Here is a 20,206-nt window from a genome sequence, read left to right on the forward strand (position 1 = left end):
CAGACTACCAGAGATGGGGACAGTGTTCCAGAGTGATGGCGTGAGTATCTCTCCTCACTCTCCTCTCTCTCTATCCGTCTCTCTCTATCCGTCTCTCTCTCTCTCTCTCTCTCTCTCTCTCTCTTCTCTCCTCTCTCTCTCTCTCTCTCTATCCGTCTCCTCTCTCTCTTCTCTCTCTATCGTCTCTCTCTCTCTCCTCTCTCTCTATCCGTCTCTCTCTCTCTCTCTCTCTCTCTCTCTCTCCTCTCTCTCTCTCTCTCTCTCTCTCTATCCGTCTCTCTCTCTCTCTCTCTCTCTCTATCCGTCTCTCTCTCTCTCTCTCTATCCGTCTCTCTCTCTCCTCTCTCTCCTCCCTCTCTCTCTCGCTCTCTCTTCTCCCTCTCTCTCTCTCTCTCTCTCTCTCTCGCCTCTCTCTCTCTCTCTCTGTCTCTCTCTCTCTCTCTCTCTCGCTCTCTCTCTCTCCTCTCTCTCTCTCTCTCTCTCTCTCTCCTCTCTCTCTCTCTCTCTCTCTCTCTCTCTCTCTCCTCTCTCTCTCTCTCTCCTCTCTCTCTCTCTCTCCCTCTCTCTCTCTCTCTCTCTCTCTCTGTCTCTCTCTCTCCTCTCTCTGTCTCTCTCTCTCTCTCTCTCTCTCTCTCTCTCTCTCTCTCTCTCTCTCTCTCTCTGTCTCTCTCTCTCTCTCTCTATCTCTCTCTCTCTCTCTGTCTCTCTCTCTCTCTCTCTCTCTCTTTCTCTCTCTCTCTCTTTCTGTATTCAGGAAGTTGGATGTGTTTGGCTCTGAGTTGTTCCTTATCATCAGGAAATAGACCAGCCGGAAGGGGTGGTCCAGCCCCCTATACCTCAGAGGGAGCAGAGAGTGGAATTAAGATGCCATTAGGGAAGCCTCCTAAATCTAGGCTATGCTAAGACTGAGGCTCACAGTGATCCCAGGCACCACAGTCTAGCCACTGCTCCCTCCACAAAAAAAACAAAGAAGAAGAACAGAACACTGTTTTCATCTGTTTTCTGGGACCCTGTTTCCTTTATTGTTGTTTTTCACGGTCTTGAAGAGGGAGAGAGAGAGACAAGTTGGATGTTTAAGTATTTTCTATGGCGAGGAGAAGATGGCAAGGCATGTTTCTTGGGCAATGGGCTTGTGTCTGTGTGCGTGTGCATGTGTGTGTGTGTGTACTGTAGGAAGCTGCCATAAATCACCATCAGTACTTGCGGTAAACGGGTAATTTATAACAATGTTTTTATGATCTGTTCTACCAGGCCATGAAGTCCAATAACATTCAGGCCTCTCCAACAATAACCCCTCATTTATATTTTAAATAAAAGAATAAAGAATAAAGCGAAAGCAGGGAAATTTAGACATTTACTCTGCATGCAACTGGCTTTCTTTACTAACAGTGACTCAAATAGGTCTAACCTTTGATGGGTACAGCAGCATTCTCTACATTAAATACACCAAAACTCAATGACTAGAAATGAACATTTCTGAGGTCATAGAGTGGTAACCTTGACCTCTAACTATCCCCTAACTCTAACCCCTGACCTCTAACCCCTAATTCCTAACCCTGACCTTCTTTCCCAGGTGATAACAATATAACATTGCAGTTCTCTGAGACGAAAGTGGATCTACCTTTAATTTTACCTCACCTGTATCTTTACCTGTCTCACCTTTACCTGTCCTACCGTCACCTGTCTCACCTTTACCTTTGTCTCACCTTGACCTGTCTCACCTTTACCTGTGTCTCACTAGTGTCTCACCTTTATCTGGGTGATTCTCATGAAACCAGTTTTAAAATGTCTGTAGCAAATTGAGTTACAAAACCAGATTCATCTGCAAAAATCAACTATCATTCTGAGGACCAAAGATGTCTAGTTTTAGGGAAAGTGTTTTATTTTTTATACAATTTTGTACACCCCAAATTCTCATTAGTGTATTACCTACGGATTAAATTCTCGGTTCATTTTTTACAATTTTACTTTAGAAAAAACTTTATTTTTTTTTTTTTTTTTTTTTTACACCAAATGTGTAGCTGTAGTTTGTCCATAAATCATAAAAATAGTATACTAGTTGTAATTTACATTACACTATGATATGTATTACGTATAAACACAGTAGCTCTGTTCGAATACTCATATTAACCTCACTAACCTTACTATTTGTGACATAAATTAAGTATGTAGTATGCTTATTGGTCATAGTATGGATATAGATAGTATGCCAAAAGTTCCCGGATGTCGTACTACATTCGCTAAAATACGAAGTATACAAGCAGTGGAGACTATATCCGTGCTTTTATGGCCCGTAATGCAATTCTTCAGAAAATGGGCGTGGCTTCACAACATTTTCAGATTTGAAGAAAATGGCAGAAAATATGCAGCCAAAGTCCAACGAGAGCGGATACAAATTCATTGCTTTAACTAATTATGACAAATGTTAAGAAAATGTTGAGCAATGTAATAAAGTAATGACTTTTCAAATAAGTTCAACACGTTATGTTGGCTGACAATTTTTTTGCTACGCTTTCCTTATGAACCACATAGCATATCATTACAGCAGTAGGTACCGGTATGTTAGCTAGCTAGCTAGCTACCTAAGTTAACGTCAGTTGGCTACTAATACATCGAACTTGCCAGTATATTAACTATCTGCTATCTAACTAACTACCCAACGTTTATTGACTTGCTTATTCACGTCATTCTTATCTTAGCTAAGTGGTATAGTCGTTGTGCGTTCTCAATGGACATTGTTCATTCAGTGCGTTCGTAAATTCGCTCTGGCTATCTACTCCGTTTCAGAGCACTCTCGTCTGAGTGTGCCAGAACGCAGAATAACTAATGAATGTACAAACGCTCAACACCAGTTGAACATGGCCGGTGTCAGTAAACGTCAGTAAAAAAAAAAAACGTCATTGAATTGTTGCCAGCAGCACAGTTACAGTCACTGACGCTCTGGATAACATGAAAACAGCCTAACCAGCTCTGCTAGGGAGAGTAAATGGTCAGAGTGAGGTGTTCTCTCATTTGTGTCTGGTAGTAGCTAGCAAGCTAGCCAACGTTAGCCTAGCTTGGGTGCTTGACTACCGTTGTTAGGTCAGAACGCTCGGATCAACCCTACTCCTCCTCCAGAGCGTCCAGTGTGCGCTCTGAACGCTCTGACTTTACGAACACCCAGAGGGCACTCTGAGCGATTGAATTTACAAACACGAAGTCTAGCAAGAGGTTGTATAGCATCAGCATCAACCTCCGGTAGACAGGCGTAACGCTTCAGTTGTTAAATAAAGTTTTATTCACCCATGATGCATCATCTAGAGGAGTAGTCCTTAGATGAGCACAAGTTAAGTTAATTTATCCACGTATATGCCTTCCGAATGAGGTTCTTATTCTCCAACACCCCCTTTACCCCACTTGGCCTTCTCATTACCAAAATGTCTAAAAAGATCAAACTGGGAAAAAGTCTGATTAATTGTTATTATAATGTATTAATTTTATTTGAAATATATATATTGTTTCAGTGTTATGTTTAACTCCTGCCTTTTCATTAGGGGAGCAATGTTAAAAAATATTAGAAATATTGATTTGTTTATAACTTTTTGGGACTTAGAAAACTGTTACAGTAATGATAATTTTTGGGAAATTGTGGTAAAATGCATAATATCTGATAGAAACACATTATAATAATTATGAAATAGGTAAATACAGATCCTAATCTCAGTGATTTAAAAGGAAATTCCGTGACAAATTACACTTGAGATTATCATTTATTTTGACAGTTTCGTGAAAATGACCCACCTGTGTCTCACCTTTACCCGTCTCACCTTTACCTGTGTCTCACCTTTACCTGTGTTCCACTCTGTGTCTCACCTTTACCTGTGTCTCACTCTGTGTCTCACCTTTACCTGTGTTCCACTCTGTGTCTCACCTTTACCTGTGTTTCACACTGTGTCTCACCTGTGTCCACTACAGGTATCGTACGTACCGGAGGCCCAGGTACAAGGTGACCTATAAGATGGTGATGGAGATGGAGTGGATGTGTTGTCATGGTTACTCCGGGGACAACTGCTATGACATTCCATTGGGTACCGGGGACAGCCAGTTCACAGCGGGACGACCCCAACGACCCCAACGACCCCACGTCACAGAGACCAAATAAAACAATGGAGCTGGGGAGCGGGGACAGCCAGTTCACAGCGGGACGACCCCACGTCACAGAGACCAAATAAAACAATGGAGCTGGGGAGCGGGGAGGAGAGAGAGTTGGTTTCAACACCTCTCTCACACATCACCTCTGACACAGTTATAAATATAGGGTACATCAGCTTATTTCAATTCCAGAGAACAGTCCGAGTCCATTTGCTTGGATGCGTTCACGCTTGGAAATGTTATAGCCTTGTGGTTCAATACTTGGTTTGGAAAACTCTAATTTAAATAACTCTTAGGGCCAATTTCCCAGGCACAGATTAAGCCTAGTCCTGGACTAAACAGTGCTTTCAACTGAGAATCTCTGTCTGGGAAAACTGTTAGTTTTGAATGTTGAAACCTTACATAATGTGGAACTGCCCCCTAGTCACAGCCTGGCATGAAGTAATGAACTGCCCCCTAGTCACAGCCTGGCATGAAGTAATGAACGGCCCCCTAGTCACAGCCTGGCATCACAACCTGGCCTGGCATGAAGTAATGAACTGCCCCCTAGTCACAGCCTGGCATGAAGTAATGAACTGCCCCCTAGTCACAGCCTGGCATGAAGTAATGAACTGCCCCCTAGTCACAGCCTGGCATGAAGTAATGAACTGCCCCCTAGTCACAGCCTGGCATGAAGTAATGAACTGCCCCCTAGTCACAGCCTGGCATGAACTAATGAACTGCCCCCTAGTCACAGCCTGGCATGAAGTAATGAACTGCCCCCTAGTCACAGCCTGGCATGAAGTAATGAACTGCCCCCTAGTCACAGCCTGGCATGAAGTAATGAACGGCCCCCTAGTCACAGCCTGGCATGAAGTAATGAACGTTTGGGGGGGTGAGAAGGGGGGTATATGATGGGGTGTTATTCTATGTATTTACCAGTATGTGGAAGCAGCAGAACTCTTTTATTGTCCAAGTCAAATGTCCCCTCGGGGACAATAAAGTATATAATCTCATAACCCTGTCTCCCTGCTCCAGGTGATGAAGAAAAGATGAGACAGATGGAAGAGACGATCCAGAGGTTGACCAAGGACCTCCATGACATGCAGTCCACCATGACAGGGATGAACTTGAGGCTCCACCACGGAACCAGGTCAGACAACAACAAAAAAACACACACACACCATGAACCAGAGGCTCCACCATGTGTCCAGCAGGTGACACAGAGAGAGTCTGCCTCCCAAATGGCACCCTATCCCCTATATAGTGCACTACTTTTGACCAGGACTTTTGCTCCAGCAATGTGTTAAACGCTGGGTCATGGCGTTCAGCCAAGGTCTGGAACCTTTCCATGAGACCACGAAGCAACACCTTGTGCCTTCTAATGGTGGCTCTTTGGGAGGAGATGGCCCGAGTCTGCTGGGTCAGTCATGGCCAGTTCGTACTATCACGTTTCAGGAGAAGACCCAGATGCAGACAGTGTTGAAGTAACACAAGTTTATTACAAAAACAGGAGGCAGGCAAAACGACAGGTCAATGGCAGGCAGAGGTCAGTAATCCAGATCAGAGTCCAAAAGGTACAGAACGGCAGGCAGTCTCAGGGTCAGGGCAGGCAGAATGGTCAAAACCAGGAAAACTAGAAAACAGGAACTTGAGAAAGACAGGAGCAAGGGGAAAACCGCTGGTAGGCTTGACGAAACAAAACAAATTGGCAACAGACAAACAGAGAACACAGGTATAAATACACTGGGGATAATGGGGAAGATGGGAGACACCTGGAGGGGGGTGGAGACAATCACAAAGACAGGTGAAACAGATCAGAACAGCACTACTTTTGACCCAAAGGGCTCTGGTAGTAGGGAATAGGGTACTGTTTGGGACGGAGACTAAGAGAGTACACCACAGTGTTTTACTGCTCCCAAAAGTGACTTTAGGAGCTATAATTAATAACTATTTTTAATAACTATTATTATTAACTATTCTGAATAACTATTATTAATAACTATTATTATTATCTATTATTAATAACTATTATTAATAACTATTATTATGATCTATTATTATATATTATTCATAACTAGTATCAATAACGATTATTGATAACGATTATTATTAACTATTATTAATAACTATTATCAATAACTATAATCAATAACTATTATTAATAACTATTATTAATAACTATTATTAATAACTATTATTAATAACTATTATTAATAACTATTATTATTATATATTATTATTATATATTATTAATAAAGTGTATTATTAACTATTATTAATAACTATTATTATTAGCTATTATTAATAAATATTATTATTATTATATATTATTAATAACTATTAATAACTATTATTATTATATATTATTATTATATATGATTAATAACTAGTATCAATAACTATTATTAATAACTATTATCAATAACTATTATCAATAACTATTATTAATAACTATTATTAATAACTATTATTAATCACTATTACTATTAGCAATGATTAATAACTATTATAAATAACTATTATTATATATTATTAATAAATATTATTAATAAATATTATTATGATATATTATTAATAACTAGTATCAATAACTATTATTAATAACTTATCAATAACTATTATCAATAACTATTATTAATATGTATTATTAGTAGCTATTATTATTATATATTATTATTATATATTATTAATAACGATTATTATTAACTATTATTAATAGCTATTATTATTATCTATTATTATTATCTATTATTATTATCTATTATTAATATTTATTATTAGTAGCTATTATTATTATTATATATTATTATATATTATTAATAACGATTATTATTAACTATTATTAATAACTATTATTATTAACTATTTTTATTAGCTATTATTAATAACCATTATTATTAGCTATTATTAATAACTATTATTATTAACTATTATGATTGACTATTATTAATGGTGGAATGTTGTAAAGAGTGATGGAAACAAATGTCTGATTTATTTTCTACAAATAAACCTGATACTGGTCAAACAGAAATACTATGTACAGGACTGATATCTGGATTGGTTTTTCCCAGCATATCTTATCCAGCATCAATACTTATTTTCAATGTGCTCATAACCTTTATTTTGGACCCCACAGGCCAGGCCTGAACGGAGGCAGGACCCCTGCAGACACGGCCCAGCCTATGAAGGAGACCCACAGCATTCAGACCAAGCTTGACCAACTGGACAATCGCACGCAGGCACACACACGCACACACGCTTGCACGCAGGCACACACACACGCACACACTCATACATATAATTTCTGTGTAAACGAACAATAAAAGCTCCTCTCCTCTCCTCTCAGGTCCACGACCAGACCCTGCTGTCCATCAACAAGCACCTGGTCAACGGTAACGGAGGTTCCCGTGGCAACAAGCTGGAGGGGGCTGTCACAGGCAAGATGAACGCCATGAAGGAGGAGATCCTCGGGGAGCTGGAGAGGAGGGTCAGTCTGTCGTGCTCCTCCTGCCAGAGCGGGGTGGAGGACATGAGGAGGCAGCAGAAGAGTGACCAGGAGAGGATCAGGTATGGAGGAATATTACTGCCAACAACAGAAATTGAATCTGAATTCAATCATATTGAATTAGGATTTAGAAATTAGATTTCATTGCCTGTGTATCAAGTTGACAACCTGCAATGTCAAGGCAATACAAGTTAAACACATATTGAATTCAGTTAAAATTATTTGTTGGAATTAATGGCACCCCATAACTAGTGCTCTGGAGAAGCTGCTGCCCTCCATGGACCACCATTACCGCCACAACATGGGCGTCCCCAGGAGGGAGATGGAGCGCACCCAGGGCTGCTGCAACACCCTCACTGAGCTGGGCAGGAGTTGAAGGTTAACACCGCCTCACAAGGCTATGACGTCATCAAAGGGCGCTTGGACAAGGAGCTGGGTGGGGGGTTCGGGCAGCGGAGGAGGAGGAGGAGGAGGAGGAGAGAAAGGAGGGAGGACGAAGGTGATGGAGGAGATGCTGAACAGTAGGCTGAGGAGGGAGGAGGAGGCTGAACAACACCGTGAGGAAGACAGAGCAGAAGTGCACCAACACAGGAAACATCATGAATGACAACCTGCAGAGAGAGGTCACCGCCGTCCGCAACATGGTCCTCAGCTGCATGGACGACCACGGATACAGGATAGGCAAGGTAGATAGATATATCATGACTAATGTTTTGCAGCTCTGTGCATAGGCCTACATTTAAAAACATATGTTGGAATGGGGTTAAGCCCCTGCGACAGACTAGTGTCCTGTCCAGGGGTTGTACTTGTACCACCCCTCATCATTGTCAAACGCTCCCTAAAACACTTTAGCGAGCAGGCCTTCCTAATTGACCTGGCCCAGGTATCCTGGATGGATATCGATCTCATTCCGTCAGTAGAGGATGCCTGGTTGTTCTTTAAAAGTGCTTTCCTCTCCATCTTAAATAAGCATGCCCCATTCAAAAAATTCATAACTAAGAACAGATATAGCCCCTGGTTCTCCTCAGACTTGACTGCCCTTGACCAGCACAAAAACGTCCTGTGGCGTACTGCATTAGCATCGAATAGGCCCCGCGATATGCAACTTTTCAGGGAAGTTAGGAACCAATATACATAAGCAGTTAGGAAAGCAAAGGCTAGCTTTTTCAAACAGAAGTTTGCATCCTGTAGCACTAACTCCAAAAAGTTTTGGGACACTGTAAAGTCCATGGAGAATAAGAGCACCTCCTCCCAGCTCACCACTGCAATGAGGCTAGGAAACTCTATCACCACCGATAAATCTACAATAATCGAGAATTTCAACAAGCATTTTGCTACGGCTGGCCATGCTTTCCACCTGGCTACCACTACCCCGTACACCAGCTCTGCACCCTCTGCTGCAACTTGCCCATGCCCCCCCAGCTTCTCCTTCACACAAATTCAGACAGCTGATGTTCTGAAAGAGCTGTAAAATCTGGTCCCCTACAAATAATCTGGGCTAGACAATCTAGATCCTTTCTTTCTAAAAATAGCCACCAAAATTGTCGCAACCCCTATTACTAGCCTGTTCAACCTCTCTTTCGTAACGTCTGAGATCCCCAGAGATTGGAAAGCTGCCGCGGTCAACCCCCTCTTCAAAGGGGGTGACACTCTAGATCCAAACTGTTACAGACCCATATCCATCCTGCCCTGCATTTCGAAAGTTTTTGAAAGCCAAGTTAACAAACAGATCACCGACCATTTCGAATCCCACCGTACCTTCTCCGCTATGCAATCCGGTTTCCAAGCTGGTCATGGGTGCACCTCAGCCACGCTCAAGGTCCTAAACGATATTATAACCGCAATCGATAATAGACAGTACTGTGCAGCTGTCTTCATCGACCTGGCCAAGGCTTTCGACTCTGTCAATCACCTCATTCTTATTGGCAGACTAAATAGCCTTGGTTTCTCAAATGACTGCCTCGCCTGGTTCACCAACTACTTCTCAGATAAAGTTAAATGTGTCAAATCAGAGGGCCTGTTGTCTGGACCTATGGCAGTCTCTATGGGGGTGCCACAGGGTTCGATTCTTGGGCCGACTCTTTTCTCTGTGTATATCAATTGGGTCGCTCTTGCTGCTGGTGACTCTCAGATCCACCTCTACGCAGACGACACCATTTTGTATACATCTGGCCTTTCATTGGACACTGTGTTAACAAACCTCCAAACGAGCTTCAATGCCATACAACACTCCTTCCGTAGCCTCCAACTGCTCTTAAACACTAGTAAAACTAAATGCATGCTCTTCAATCGAAAGCTGCTGGCACCCGCCCACCCGACTAGAATCACTACTCTCGACGGGTCTGACCTACAGTATGTGGACAACTACAAATACCTAGGTGTCAGGTTAGACTGTAAACTCTCCTTCCAGACTCACATTAAGCATCTCCAATCCAAAGTTAAATCTAGAATCAGCTTCCTATTTCGCAACAAAGCCTCGTTCACTCATGCTGCCAAACATGCCCTCGTAAAACTGACTATCCTACCGATCCTTGACTTCGGCGATGTCATTTACAAAATAGCCTCCAACACTCTACTCAGCAAATTGGATGTAGTCTATCACAGTGCCATCCGTTTTGTCACCAAAGCCCCATATACTACCCACCACTGTGACCTGTACACTCTTGTTGGCTGGTCCTCACTACATATTCGTCGCCAAACCCATTGGCTCCAGGCCATCTATAAATCACTGCTAGGCAAATCTCCACCTTATCTTAGCTCATTGGTCACCATAGCAACACCCACCCGTAGTATGCGCTCCAACAGGTATATCTCACTGGTCATCCCCAAAGCCAACACCTCCTTTGGCCGCCATTCTCTGCTGCCAAAGACTGGAACGAACTGCAAAAATCTCTGAAGCTGGAGACTCTTATCTCCCTCACTAACTTTAAGCATCAGTTGTCAGAGCACCTTACCGATCACTGCACCTGTACACAGCCCTTCTGAAATTAGCCCACTCAACTACCTCATCCCCATATTGTTATTTATTTTGCTCATTTGCACCCCAGTATCTCTATTTGCACATCATCTCTTGCACATCTATTATTCCAGTGTTAATACTAATTGTAATTATTTTGCACTATGGCCTATTTATTGCCTTACCTCCATAACTTGCTACATTTGCACACACTGTATATATATTTTCTGTGGTATTTTTGACTTTATGTTTTGTTTTACCCCATATGTAACTCTGTGTTGTTGTTTTTATCGCACTGCTTTGCTTTATCTTGGCCATGTCGCAGTTGTAAATGAGAACTTGTTCTCAACTGGCTTACCTGGTTAAATAAAGGTTAAATAAAAAAATAAAACAATAAAAATAGGGCTATTGCTGTGACCGTATTACCGCCACACCGGGGGTCACGAGTGATGAAGGCAGTCAAATTCCACGTGACCGTTTAAGTCATGGTAATTAGGCTTCTCCAAGCTCTGATGCTGCTGATGGTCATTAGTAGCCTACCAAACTTGCTAACTACCTGGTACTCAGCACTCTATTGTCCCTCTAATCACTCTGACATCAATGCAAATGTAATCGAAAATCGAATCAAACACTTCATGAGAGCCCATGAGCTCATGTTGCGCAACATTTCTATAGGCTTTGCAATTGGTTGAGAAAACAGTGAGTGATGGCCTCTATTAAAAAGAGGAGGATCCCATCAGCTTTCTATAAGCTAGGCCTACTATATTTATTTTTCAACTTTCCGAATATTAAGCACATTGGTTCTCTTTACAACAGGAGTATAGCCTACCTGGCTTATTTCTATAACCACCCCTGTTGTACAGGTTTACTTCCCATTATTTCTATAACCACTCCTGTTGTACAAGTTTACTACCCATTATTTCTATAACCACCCCTGTTGTACAAGTTTACTACCCATTATTTATATAACCACCCCGGTTGTACAGGTTTACTACCCATTATTAGTTATAACCACCCCTGTTGTATAGGTGTACTACCCATTATTAGCTAAAACCACCCCTGTTGTACAAGTTTACTACCATTATTTCTATATCCACCCCTGTTGTATAGGTTTACTACCCATTATTAGCTATAACCACCCCTGTTGTATAGGTTTACTACCCATTATTAGTTATAACCACCCCTGTTGTATAGGTGTACTACCCATTATTAGCTAAAACCACCCCTGTTGTACAAGTTTACTACCCATTATTTCTATAACCACTCCGATTGTATAGGTCTACTACCCATTATTAGCTAAAACCACCCCTGTCGTACAGGTTTACATACCCATCATTAGCTAAAACCACCCCTGTTGTACAGGTTTACTACCCTGAATGACTCAGTGAAGGGGCTGGGTCGTGCAGTTCAAAGGCATGGGAACACCCTCACAGACCTGGGCTCTACCAAGGATAACATCCTTTCTGAGGTTAGAAATACTTTTATTGTCTGTTCTTCACAGAAATGTACTTTAAGTACAGAAAGTACACTGCAGTTGCATTGTTTGCAGACAGACAATTGCATCAGACATCAGTGGTGGTCGGTGCCTTATTTCTATTACAGCATATTGGATGACAGTCATTCGTATTCCATTCACCCAGTTCAATGTAACATCGATAGGTTTAGGCTACTACATGATACTAGAATTTTCCCTATACCCATCATGAGATTGCTACAACCTTCGAATTAAAGTTTACAACGTAGGTGCACAGGTCGAGAGAATTTTTTTTTGTAATCAAGGTGAGTGACGGACAGTGAGTAACACATTCAGTACCGCCTTGTACACGCTTGCTTGCATCTACAGTTGAAGTCGGAAGTTTACATACACCTTAGCCAAATACATTTAAACTCAGTTTTTCACAATTCCTGACATTTAATCCTAGTAAAAATGCCCTGTCTTAGGTCAGTTAGGATCACCACTTAATTTTAAGAATGTGAAATGTCAGAATAATAGTAGAGAGAATTATTTATTTCAGCTTTTGTTTATTTCATCACATTCCCAGTGGGTCAGAAGTTTACATACACTCAATTAGTATTTGGTAGCATTGCCTTTAAATTGTTTAACTTGGGTCAAACGTTTCGGGTAGCCTTCCACAAGCTTCCCACAATAAGTTGGGTGAATTTTGGCCCATTCCTCCTGACAGAGCTGGTGTAACTGAGTCAGGTTTGTAGGCCTCCTTGCTCGCACACACTTTTTCAGTTCTGCCCACAGATTTTCTATAGGATTGAGGTCAGGGTTTTGTGATGGCCACTCCAATACCTTGACTTGGTTGTCCTTATGCCATTTTGCCACAACTTTGGAAGTATGCTTGGGGTCATTGTTCATTTGGAAGACCCATTAGCGACCAAGCTTTAACTTCCTGACTGAGGTCTTCAGATGTTGCTTCAATATATCCACATAATTTTCCTTCCTCATGATGCCATCTATTTTGTGAAGTGCACCAGTCCCTCCTGCAGCAAAGCACCCCCACAGCATGATGCTGCCACCCCCGTTCTTCACGGTTGGGATGGTGTTCTTCGGCTTGCAAGTACCCCCTTTTTCCTCCAAACATAATGATGGTCATTATGGCCAAACAGTTCAATTTTTGTTTAATCAGACCAGAGGACATTTCTCCAAAAAGTATGATCTTTGTCCCCATGTGCAGTTGCAAACCGTAGTCTGTCTTTTTTATGGCGGTTTTGGAGCAGTGGCTTCTTCCTTGCTGAGCGGCCTTTCAGGTTATGTCGATATAGGACTTGTTTTACTGTGGATATCGATACTTTTGTACCTGTTTCCTCCAGCATCTTCACAAGGTCCTTTGCTGTTGTTCTGGGATTGATTTGCACATTTCGCACCAAAGTACGTTCATCTCTAGGAGACATAACGCATCTCCTTCCTGAGCAGTATGACGGCTGCGTGGTCCCATGGTGTTTATACTTGCGTACTATTGTTTGTACAGCTGAATGTGGTACCTTCAGGCGTTTGGAAATTGCTCCCAAGGATGAACCAGACTTGTGGAGGTCTACAATTTTTTTTCTGAGGTCTTGGCTGATTTCTTTGTATTTTCCCATGATGTCAAGCAAAGAGGCACTGAGTTTGAAGGTAGGCCTTGAAATACATCCACAGGTACACCTCCAATTGACTCAAATGATGTCAATTAGCCTATCAGAAGCTTCTAAAGCCATGACATAATTTTCTGGATTTTTCCAAGCTGTTTAATGGCACAGTCAACTAAGTGTATGTAAACTTCTGACCCACTGGAATTGTGATACAGTGAAATAATCTGTCTGTAAACAATTGTTGGACAAATTACTTGTGTCATGCTGTTACGTGTGACGTGTTTTTCTTTCTCCCCATTTTCCCTGTGTAGTCTGTCTGTGTGTTCGGGGCATTACAGGTGTGCTGAGTTGCGGCTGACGATGGTTGGCGTGGCTTCGGTCCGGAGTCCTGGCAGCTGTAGCTGATTGACGAGAGTATACCTGTTTGCCGTGTGAGCTCGAAGAGGGGGGGGGGGAGAGGACACTTGTTGTTTGGCTGTTTGGGTATTGGTTGTTATAATTTATCTTTGTTTGTGTTCCAGCCGGTCCTCCTGATGTACTCCACCCTACCTAGGTCCTGGAGAAGGGGAAAGGTAGATCTGCCCATGGGTGTACATTCACATGTAGATAACCCATTGTTTTACACACTAGGGTAGCCAGGCGGGTGTCACCCCTGTATTTTTTGGTAAACAGGTAGGAAAGTGGGTTAGGGTTTAGAGTGTGATAGGAAGGATTAGGTGTGTAGAAGAGGAGGGACCTTTTGTTAATTTTCATTACTTGGACCCTGTTCCCAAATATTCCCTTCTCTTACCTTCCCTGGTTTGTTTGATTTATTTGTTGTTTCCTTACTGTTTCGTTATGGGTGTTTGTATATTTTGTTTAAGTACCTTACTAAACGTCCCCCGAGGGCTAACCTTGAGATCTGGTTATTTTAGTTCATTAAACCCCACATTTCTTCCCCATCCATCTAGTTTACCTTGTGTGCGCAGGCACAGGCATTTACGTCTCCTCCTCAGACGAACTACACCCGAGGGGAGAACGTAACACATGCACAAAGTAGATGTCCTAACCGACTTGCCAAAACTATAGTTTGTTAAAAAATTAATGTGTGGAGTGGTTGAAAAACAAGTTTTAATGACTCCAACCTAAGTGTATGTAAACTTCTGACTTCAACTGTAGCTGATCTAGCCTGCAATCAGTAGTCCAAAGAGTTGCAAACAAGTTTCTATTGGACAAATTCAGGTATGTTTATTCCTGTTTCATTCCGTTTCCTTACGTTTATGAAACGTTTTAACAGAATCGGCGGAATGAACACACCCCTGATCACCCCCAAACACAGTTCACTTTCATAGCAGCCACATACAAACAGCATGATCTTTTTGCTTGTTGTATAATTCCTTCTCGCATCAATGCGCTATTCTGTGACCAGGTGAAAAAACCTTTCCAAGCCAAACCTTCATACCATAGCCGCTAACCGCTACACAAAACCTACATTGTTGTCACCATATTAGCTAACGTCATAGTCAACATAGCTACTAGAACAACTAACGTGTTAGTAAACCCGCTACAATCATGCAGTACAACTATTGTCTTTCTCTCTCTTTGAGTCAACTACTCACCACATTTTAAGCACTGCAGTGCTAGCTAGCTGTAGCTTATGCTTTCAGTACTATATTTATTCTCTGATCCTTTGATTGGGTGGACAACATGTCAGTTCATGCTGCAAGAGCTCTGATAGGTTGGAGAACGTTCTCTGGAAGTTGTCATAATTACTGTGTAAGTCTATGGAAGGGGGTAATAACCATGAGCCTCCTAGGTATTGTATTGAAGTCAATGTACCCAGAGGAGGACGGAAGCTAGCTGTCCTCCGGCTACTCCATGGTGCTACCCCAGAGAGTACTGTTGAGGTTACGGTAGACCTTCATTTCAAAACAGTATGTTTTATTATTTGGTGACGTGAATATATTTAGTATAGTTTTATCTAAAAATAACTTTTTTTATGTTTTACAATTTTTTTAATGAAATTCACTGAAGAGGATGGTCCTCCCCTTCCTCCTTTGAGGAGCCTCCACTGTCAGACATACAGTCATGATAAACACATACAGCTAGTCTCAGCTAGACTGGTTACCAGTCTTTGTTAGCTAACGTTCCATTCCTTACCACTCCTGTCATTTGCCAAAGAGACTGTCCTTACCACTCCTGTCATTTGCCAAAGAGACTGGCCTTTCGGCAATCATAACGTTCAATGTGCAGCCGGATTTACGGCGCAGTTGCTGATTGGTAGTTGGAAACAACAGCAATATTTTCCATGACAAGAAGAACAACAACAGACAATGGCGCTAGGACCTGCTGCGATCATTCCCTTGTGAGAAGGCAGTTTCAACGCAAGATAATGTTGTCAACGCCAGATAATTTTGTCAACGCAAGATAATGTTGTCAATGCAAGATAATGTTGTCAACGCAAGATAATGTTGTTCAAAGTGGCTAGAGAGGGAAACAATGATGCAGAAAATATGAGCCTACAAGAACCAATCAAACTTTTGCTTCAGTTGCATCCAATTAATGAGAGGAAAGAAATGGCACCTGTCGTCATTCCTCGTACATACAGTGTATTCGGAAAGTATTCAGGCACCTTCACTTTTTCCACGTTTTGTTACATTACAGCCTTATTCTAAAATTGATAAAATACGTTTTTTTCCTCATCACATTACCGTATAATGACAAAGCGAAAACAGGTTTTTAGAAATGTTTGCAAATGTATTAAAAATTAAAAACAGAAATACCTTATTTACATAAGTATTCAGACCCTTTGCTATGAGACTCGAAATTGTGTTCAGGTGCATCCTGTTTCCATTGATCATCCTTGATGTTTCTACAACTTGATTGGAGTACACCTGTGGTAAATTCAATTGATTGGACATGATTTGGAAAGGCACACACCTGTCTATATAAGGTCCCACCGTTGGTAGTACATGTCAGAGCAAAAACCAAGCCATGAGGTCGAAGGACTTGTCCGTAGAGCTCTGAGACAAGATTATGTTGAGGCACAGATCTGGGCAAGGGTACCAAAACATTTCTGCAGCATTGAAGGTCCCAAAGAACACAGTGGCCTCCATCATTCTTAAATGGCAGAAGTTTGGAACCACCAAGACTCTTCCTAGAGCTGGCTGCCTGGCCAAACTGAGCAATCGAGGGAGAAGGGCCTTGGTCAGGGAGGTGACCAAGAACCCGATGGTCACTATGACAGCGCTCCAGAGTTCCTCTGTGAAGATAGGAGAACCTTCCAGAAGGACAACCATCTCTGTGGCACTCTACCAATCAGGCCTTTATGGTAGAGTGGCCAGACGGAAGCCACTCCTCAGTAAAAGGCACATGACAGCCCGCTTGGAGTTTGCCAAAAGGCACCTAAAGGACTCTCAGACCATGAGAAACAAGATTCTCTGGTCTGAAAAAATCAAGATTGAACTCTTTGGCCTGAATGCCAAGCGTCACATCTGGAGAAAACCTAGCACCATCCCTACGGTGAAGCATGGTGGTGGCAGTATCATGCTGTGGGGGTGTTTTTCAGCCGCAGGGACTGGGACACTAGTCAGGATTGAGGGAAAGATGAACAGAGCAAAGTACAGAGAGATCCTTGATGAAAGCCTGCTCCAGAGCACTCAGGACCTCAGACTGGGGTGAAGGTTCACCTTCCAACAGGACAACGACCCTAAGCACACCGCCAAGACAACGCAGGAGTGGCTTCGGGACAAGTCTCTGAATGTCCTTGAGTGGCCCAGCCAGAGCCCGGACTTGAACCCGATCGAACATCTCTGGAGAGACCTGAAAATAGCTGTGCAGCGACACTCCACATCCAACCTGACAGAGCTTGAGAGGATCTGCAGAGAAGAATGGGATAAACTCCCCAAATACAGGTGTGTCAAGATTATAACGTCATACCCAAGAAGACTCGAGGCTGTAATCGCTGCCAACGTGCTTCAACAAAGTACTGAGTAAAGGGTCTGAATACTTATGTAAATGTAATATCCTTTATTTTTTTGATATATATACATTTGTAAACATTTCTAAAAATCTGTTTTTGCTTTGTCATTATGGGGTATTGTGTGTAGATTGATAAAAAAAAAAATAATAATAATTTTAGAATAAGGCTGTAACGTAACAAAATGTGGAAAAAGTCAAGGGGTCTGAATACTTTCCGAATGCACTGTATGTTCCATACAGCAGGTTTTTAAAGGACCAAAGCGTTTGGTCTGCTTCCTGTTTTCATCTTTGCCATGGAAACAATATGGCTATACTGGTATCATCACATCCCTAGTAGTTACTATAAGAGTAATGATGTAACTAGTATTATAAACTGGGTGGTTCTAGCCCTGAATGCTGATTGGCTGACAGTACTATAACAGTAATGATGTAGCTAGTATTATAAACTGTGTGGTTCTAGCCCTGAATGCTGATTGGCTGATAGTACTATAACAGTAATGATGTAACTAGTATTATAAACTGGGTGGTTCTAGCCCTGAATGCTGATTGGCTGACAGTACTATAACAGTAATGATGGAACTAGTATTATAAACTGGGTGGTTCTAGCCCTGAATGCTGATTGGCTGACAGTACTATAACAGTAATGATGTAACTAGTATTATAAACTGGGTGGTTCTAGCCCTGAATGCTGATTGGCTGACAGTAGTATAACAGTAATGATGTAACTAGTATTATAAACTGGGTGGTTCTAGCCCTGAATGCTGATTGGCTGACAGTACTATAAAAGTAATGATGTAACTAGTATTATAAACTGGGTGGTTCTAGCCCTGAATGCTGATTGGCTGACAGTACTATAACAGTAATGATGTAGCTAGTATTATAAACTGGGTGGTTCTAGCCCTGAATGCTGATTGGCTGACAGTACTATAACAGTAATGATGGAACTAGTGTTATAAACTGGGTGGTTCTAGCCCTGAATGCTGATTGGCTGACAGTACTATAACAGTAATGATGTAGCTAGTATTATAAACTGGGTGGTTCTAGCCCTGAATGCTGATTGGCTGACAGTACTATAACAGTAATGATGTAACTAGTATTATAAACTGGGTGGTTCTAGCCCTGAATGCTGATTGGCTGACAGTACTATAACAGTAATGATGTAACTAGTATTATAAACTGGGTGGTTCTAGCCCTGAATGCTGATTGGCTGACAGTACTATAACAGTAATGATGTAACTAGTGTTATAAACTGGGTGGTTCTAGCCCTGAATGCTGATTGGCTGACAGTACTATAACAGTAATGATGTAACTAGTATTATAAACTGGGTGGTTCTAGCCCTGAATGCTGATTGGCTGACAGTACTATAAGAGTAATGATGTAACTAGTATTATAAACTGGGTGGTTCTAGCCCTGAATGCTGATTGGCTGACAGTACTATAACAGTAATGATGTAACTAGTATTATAAACTGGGTGGTTCTAGCCCTGAATGCTGATTGGCTGACAGTACTATAACAGTAATGATGTAACTAGTATTATAAACTGGGTGGTTCTAGCCCTGAATGCTGATTGGCTGACAGTACTATAACAGTAATGATGTAACTAGTATTATAAACTGGGTGGTTCTAGCCCTGAATGCTGATTGGCTGACAGTACTATAACAGTAATGATGGAACTAGTATTATAAACTGGTTGGTTCTAGCCCTGAATGCTGATTGGCTGACAGTACTATAACAGTAATGATGTAACTAGTGTTATAAACTGGGTGGTTCTAGCCCTGAATGCTGATTGGCTGACAGTACTATAACAGTAATGATGTAACTAGTATTATAAACTGGGTGGTTCTAGCCCTGAATGCTGATTGGCTGATAGTACTATAACAGTAATGATGTAACTAGTATTATAACTGGGTGGTTCTAGCCCTGAATGCTGATTGGCTGACAGTACTATAACAGTAATGATGTAACTAGTGTTATAAACTGGGTGGTTCTAGCCCTGAATGCTGATTGGCTGACAGTACTATAACAGTAATGATGGAACTAGTATTATAAACTGGGTGGTTCTAGCCCTGAATGCTGATTGGCTGACAGTACTATAACAGTAATGATGTAACTAGTGTTATAAACTGGGTGGTTCTAGCCCTGAATGCTGATTGGCTGACAGTACTATAACAGTAATGATGGAACTAGTATTATAAACTGGGTGGTTCTAGCCCTGAATGCTGATTGGCTGACAGTACTATAACAGTAATGATGTAACTAGTATTATAACTGGGTGGTTCTAGCCCTGAATGCTGATTGGCTGACAGTACTATAACAGTAATGATGTAACTAGTGTTATAAACTGGGTGGTTCTAGCCCTGAATGCTGATTGGCTGACAGTACTATAACAGTAATGATGTAACTAGTGTTATAAACTGGGTGGTTCTAGCCCTGAATGCTGATTGGCTGACAGTACTATAACAGTAATGATGTAACTAGTGTTATAAACTGGGTGGTTCTAGCCCTGAATGCTGATTGGCTGACAGTACTATAACAGTAATGATGTAACTAGTATTATAAACTGGGTGGTTCTAGCCCTGAATGCTGATTGGCT

General features: G+C 41.6%; 1 pseudogene across 1 annotated transcript in view; it reads left to right on the forward strand.

Annotated features, from left to right (window-relative positions):
* Nucleotides 1-5: 5 nt before the first annotated feature.
* Nucleotides 6-20,206, forward strand: part of LOC311113857 (EMILIN-1-A-like) — a 38,139-nt pseudogene continuing 17,938 nt past the window's right edge. The window contains exons 1-9 of the transcript in view: nt 6-40; nt 3,955-4,193; nt 5,149-5,263; nt 7,250-7,352; nt 7,460-7,680; nt 7,871-8,304; nt 11,914-12,042; nt 13,964-13,990; nt 14,174-14,240. The product of the transcript in view is annotated as an EMILIN-1-A-like (transcript). The remainder of the gene's footprint in view (nt 41-3,954; nt 4,194-5,148; nt 5,264-7,249; nt 7,353-7,459; nt 7,681-7,870; nt 8,305-11,913; nt 12,043-13,963; nt 13,991-14,173; nt 14,241-20,206) is intronic.

Source organism: Coregonus lavaretus (genome assembly GCF_964263955.1).
Source record: "Coregonus lavaretus genome assembly, contig: HAP1_SCAFFOLD_1985, whole genome shotgun sequence".
Classification (NCBI taxonomy): Eukaryota; Metazoa; Chordata; class Actinopteri; order Salmoniformes; family Salmonidae; genus Coregonus; species Coregonus lavaretus.